Genomic DNA, 6,262 nt, shown 5'->3' on the forward strand with positions numbered 1-6,262 from the left:
GCAGTGTTTTTTCGTAGTAAGTCTACTGGCTGTGCATATCGGTCTTCATCCGAACAACTCTTCACAATGTAATAGTTAAGAATGTTGTGTGCGTGTGTGTGTGTCTGTTTGTCTGTCTGTCTGTCTATGTCTGTGTTGTGTAAGAGTATAGAACTTAATTTTGATAGAAATAAATATATAAAAAAAACGGAAGGATTGCCGATATCCACCTTTGACAGCATAACAAGTCTGGTCATCCATGTGGTCTATACAAGGCATAATCATGTCATTACACTATAATTCAACATATGAAATTCAAAATATTCTGTACATGAACCAAAGTAAGATCAATTACAGAAATACGTTCTAAAAGACTATAAGACATGACTCCCATTACGTACATGAGAAGTATATTATTACAGATGCCTTCAAACATGACCATCCTATATCTATTATCTATTCCTATCCATATCTATTCCTATCCATACAATCATAATTATCACTGACACCATTTACATAAACTACACAAACAATTCAAAACAGCATACATGTAGTTAACGACATATTTATAATTCATGATACCAATTTTTCCTATAATATATGAGCTGAAATAATAAAACAAAGAAATAGCTTGCTATACTCCCTACTCACTCATAGTGTGCATATTGTTATCTTTTCAGTATACTTGTACTCTTGTTATCTGTATCCTGAAGCCCATAAATCAATATTTTATCATTTAAAAACAAAACATCAAAAAGAGGGAAGAACAAAACAAGTGGAGAAAGCACATGAAACAGAGTTGTTTCTACAAGACTAATCAACAAGGATCGTGTTGACTTGATCAGATTGATTAGATTCGAATTGAGTTTGCAGTCCTGTAGGAGTGTTACTGCGCCCAATGATCCCAACCCCGAAGCTGGACCGGTACCACAACAAAATGGAAGGCATCCATGTGGCCTTCAAGAACAGAAAGGGTGTCCACTCAACTGTATCATTAGTGTAAGTTACCGCGGAATAGATAAGATGTCCAAAAATCATTACGACATGAAGTATGATTTACAAAGGGCAACAATCTCACTGGATTCAAGAGGTATCCACAAGATGTGAAATAAAATTGTCACATTGTAATGCAAAATTGTCTCACCAGAACAATGTACACCTTTTGAACACACTATAGCCTTACACATCGAAAGACGGTCTAAAGCAGCAATAGTGTTATCATATTTTTTTCATGATTATGCAGTTCTATTTCAAACTGCCTGAAACCGTCAATATGTCATTTGAGGACTTTTGTCAGGTATGACTATAGAGTGTAAACAATTAGACATATTCCCGGTTCTACGTGCCAGAATGATATTGTGCTGAAGCTCCTATGTGCAATATAATACAGCAAAGTGGTGTTATGCCCTCGTTCTTCAACGTCTCCGGCGAGTATTACAAGTTTTATTTTTCTATTTCCTTTTATTAACACGAAATTACTATCTTCAAGAGTAATTCGAATTTCTCTTTTCAGTTGAAGTTACAATACAACTGTAAAAAAAAAATCATCAAGAGTCAATATGAAATAATTTTGTACAAACTTTCCTACAACTTTGGATTAATATTGGCATCGCAATTACATATTGCGTAAAAGAAATTTCTTACACTTAATCTTAAATACATGTTGATATACCTGCGTACGTACTGTATTCGGGGAAAGCAATGGGAATCTTAATACATCCATAGTGGTCGTCATACAAACAAGTTACTATTCGTCACAATGTTATAGTTAAGAACGTTGTCATTTTTGTGTGTATGTGTGTGTGTGTGTGTGTGTGTGTGTGTGTGTGTGTGTGTCAGCATGACAAATCTGGTTGTGCATGGGCCCACATAGGGTATTATCATCTCATTATTACTATTCAACGTATAAAAATCAAAATATTCTGTACATCAACCAATGTAAGAGCATGCAATTACATAGATAGTTCATGAGAGACCACGTACAGTAGAAGTATATTACAGATGTTCACATGCACAATTAAAGTTATATCCATTCCTATTCATACAATTATTATTTCACTGTGAACTACACTAAAATTTAATACAAGATACAAGAGAGCATGATACCATTTTCCCTATATGAGTTGAAAGAACAAAACAAATAAACCGCTTGCTATACATGCTATAATCAGTACTCACTCAGAGAGTGCGTATTGTTATTTTTCAGTATACTATGCTAGTACTCTTGCTAACTGTATCCTGTGATGAAAATCATATCAGATTTAGATGTTATTCATTATTTTCGAATCAAATACAAAGTGTTTGCAAACACTATAATGAAGAAGAAAATAATTAAGACAAGTAGAGAAAACGCATGAAATAGATGTCTCTTCAAGACTGGCCAACAAGGTTTGTCATTCAACCATGCATGATGACATCTCAACAAGGTACTATCACGTGTCAGCAGTGTCTCCAGCTGGTAGTCTCTGCGTGTTTTTCAACTTTCAGCGGTACATAAGAGTACGTCTCAGTTTAATTAATATAGAGCTCTCACATTTCTGTTGTTAATGTTTTATCTCACTGCGGCTCTCTAAAAACAAAACTGATGTGGGGTTGTTAAGTGCGTAGGTTCCTCATTAGATTTTGTTTTCATGCAATTTCATAGCATAGACATTAATGTTCTTCCTCGTTTTGTTCCCGAATTTTAAATCTTGGTTCAATGTCTTTCTTCTTCGGGACCACCCACCACACCCCCCCCCCCCTCATTCGGACTTGGTTTATCATTCTCCAAGACACACCATGGGGCTACTCTAAAAGTAGCTCCATGGACAGATCACGGCAGACCACTTGGTGGAAGATTGCACGCTTCATTGCCTGGAAGGTGGATGGATTGCCCTCTGCAACCTCATCCCTGCTGCCAGGTCCTGGCTGAAAGACGCAGCCTTTTAATAGTGATACCGCATATAGGACAAAAGAGGACATATTAGAAAGACCATAAGTAAGAAGATGATTCCAAAGAACTTTGTGTCTCCTCTTTTTATGATGTCTAGCCTTGGTTTGTTGCCCTCTCCTGCATTGATTTCTTCCTCTTGCACGTGTCCTTTCTTGTCCTGGTCCTCTCAAGAAACCAACTCCTCGAAGAGTAACATAATAGTTATCAATAGTAACTAATAGTATCATGCTTCCTTAGTTGTTTGTCTCAGATTCGTCCGGAGCTGGGAAGTTTTCTTGCCCAGAACCTTGATCTGTTTCTTGGCTGCTCTCGTCTTCTGAGCTGCTGTCATAACTCAGGGTGTCTGTTGGAGAGTGAGAGGAGAATTCAATAGAAAGACAATTTTCCAAGGTAGGAGAGGATCGGGTGACGTTTGTCTTATCCAAATAAAAGACCGTCCAGTTCGAAATCTTGCAAAAGTAGGCTAAAAACGAATTTCCGCATTTTTACATAATAACAGTGTCAGTATCTACTAAGCTATACAATTATATATAGCTAATGGTCTCTATTTCAGTTTCGTTATAAGCCGCAAAATTTTGTTATTTGGTACAGAAACGATAAGTTTTTAATGTAAGGCAAAAAAAAAAAAGATGACGATTAACCCAAAGGACATATTTTTGGTTCTTTGAAGAAAAGGGTAGTCAGTGACATTATGTGGTTTTAGTCTGGGCCGTTACATAAATGTATACAACGCGCGGGTAGCGAACCCTAAGGGCGCGTCCACACCGAGCACGGTAAGAGCAACGGGCCTTTTTTTTTTTTTTTTTTTTTTTTTTTTTTTTGCTATGATGCCCAAAAAGGATAAAAAAATCGTAACATTCCTGTGACTAAATAATCATGAACAACGAAATAAACGGTAGAACATCAATTTTGTAACAAAATTATTGGCAGGAAAGTGATATTGTAATACAACCAGACATAGTTCCTTTTTGGCACACCATTGCAAGAACCCGGCCCGTTGCCAGTACCGTGCTCGGTGTAAACGGGCCTTCATCCTTGTCATTGGTGTTCATTCAATAGAAAGTTTGTGGCAAAATCCGAACAAGTTTATCGCCAGAGCACTCAGGCACTGCATTTTACCCGAAAATGCGATGTTGCATAATTGTAGCTCGAAACAATTGATCCATGACGACGTATGCTGCCTACAAATTCTAATATTAAAGTTAGTATCATCGTTTGCGGGAATCTGACAGCACCTCTCAGACATAAGATAACTAACTTCCTCTTCACCATGTGCAGGCAGCAACGTACGCCGCAAGCTCGCGAAGGGTGAATTGTTTGCGCGACGACATGGAAGGCGCGTTGGTATCAATACTTCCCGATAGCCTGCAATGCCTAGGTCTTACCCGAAAACAGAGATGAGTGGTTAAAAACAAATCATCAAGCATTAGGCCTACTTTTGAGACATTTTTCACACCCAAACCCCTAATGTGCATTTTTTTTCTTTCACTTCATATCAAATTACTTATCATGTTGGAATTCAAAGCATTTCTTTAAGTTCAGGTGGTTTTTGTTTGTTTTGTTTTGGTTTGTTTGTTGTTGTTGTTTGTTTGTTTTTGTTTTTTTGTCGCTAAAATTACCGGCATAACCTCGGAATTAAATATCTATGTATCAATATGTGATACTACTAAAAGACCCTATCGTATAAGATCAAAGTGTAAAACAAATTGCTGATGTCCTTTAACTTGTTTCTACATTCTTCGCAGCAGATTAATTCTACCTCCCTCTTGTTTCTCCTCACTGTTCACTATTACGTACTGCTGAATAAGATTGAACTGGATTAAGATAAGACGTCAAACTCTTGAAAGAGTTTCCCATAGTAAATCTCTTCGCTGTTCTTCCTGTGACTTTTTCTCTGCTTCCATCTTGATGTCCCACTAAGGTAATGCTAGGCCATTAATAACTACACTTCATGAATATACACATATATGAATATCAATAATCTCATAATTGAGAGAACAAAAGAATGAGAAAAGGGAAAAAGCTAATAACAAAATATATACCTGTATGCCTCCTTGATTATCACTCAGGAAAGATCTTAATGGCTTGTCATTGATGGTGATGCACTCCACCTGTAACATGATGAAGATAATCAAAAGGACACATCGTTATCACTATTAACCGGTTCTTATTTCCCTGAAAGAAATGGATTCATAGCAACATAGCTTGTGTCATATTGGTTGGAATGGCGCAACCACCTCCACTGCAGAAAATATCATGTGTCATTTCAACAGTTTTCCTGTCAAAAGACCTGGTTCAAAGTACGGCTACATTAGTTACGTTCAGACAAAAAACCTTAACCTCGAGGATAGGAAACCTCGATGTTAAGCTTGTAGTAAGGGAACGTGAAGACACACTCGTAGTTAGCTAACCTCGAGGTAAGCTCGATTTTTAAGAGCCAGGAGAAATCTTATGGATAGCGCTCTAACCACGACTCCCGGGCATGCCGGCTGTCTGGGCACAAAAATCAACGCACTCAAAGGGGCAGGAATTTAACCTCGTAGTGTGGACGCACGTCGAAGTTAACCTCTAGTTTAGGGCTTGTCATCTGAACGTAATTATTGTCGGATGGGCAATGATAGAAATTAATGTGATTTATAATGATGATGCTTCAAATAATTATGATGTTTTTATTTTGAATTTTCTTGTGTGATTAATGATATCACTGTGCCAGACAAAATATTATCTGAAAACATAATTGCCCCCTCAACGGCTTCACTTTCTGCAATAAATTGTAATATCACCTCCAAGACAGTTGTGATATACTCCCCTCCCCTCCCTCACATTGAACAAATAGTGAGCAAATTGCAATAACTGATTCTTACTTTACAGCGAGAAGCCTGTGAGGAAATTGTCGTGAAGAATGTCTTTGGCAGTTTAACGCAGTTGAGATTGGCATGTGTAAGATTGGGCAGACGACACAGAAATTCAGCCAAGTTTGCTGCTCCTGACTCTGGGACTAAACTGCTGTCCCATCTGGATTGTTGAAAGGAAAGTTCGCTGATCTGTAAAGGAAATAAAAACAAAAACAAAAAACTACAAACGACGCTGTGATGGCGACTGGTATGCCTCCGCAATATCGCATGGTTCTCCGAATAGGTCTAGATAATAATCTTCGCAATTTGAGACGGTAGTTGACTGGCCAAAAAAAAAAGAAAAGAAAATGAAATGACATGACATGACATGACATGATATGACATGACAAGACTGTCACAAATGTTTTGAGAGTTTTCTGTCCTTGACCTAGGTCCCATTTCTGTTTCATTTTTTTTTCAATGAAATGAAATGTTAAAAAAAAAACATTTAATTTTA

General features: G+C 37.4%; 1 long non-coding RNA gene across 1 annotated transcript; it reads right to left on the reverse strand.

Moving 5' to 3' along the window:
- Positions 1-2,206: 2,206 nt before the first annotated feature.
- Positions 2,207-5,867, reverse strand: LOC139733485 (uncharacterized). Its single transcript, XR_011711097.1, has 3 exons — positions 5,776-5,867; positions 4,954-5,022; positions 2,207-3,254 (listed from the first exon to the last, which is right to left on the reverse strand). It is a non-coding gene; the product is annotated as an uncharacterized lncRNA (long non-coding RNA).
- Positions 5,868-6,262: the final 395 nt, after the last annotated feature.

This window comes from Diadema antillarum, unplaced genomic scaffold (assembly GCF_040938485.1).
Source record: "Diadema antillarum isolate AM-2024a unplaced genomic scaffold, OU_Dant_1.0 seq00000481_RagTag, whole genome shotgun sequence".
NCBI lineage: Eukaryota > Metazoa > Echinodermata > Echinoidea > Diadematoida > Diadematidae > Diadema > Diadema antillarum.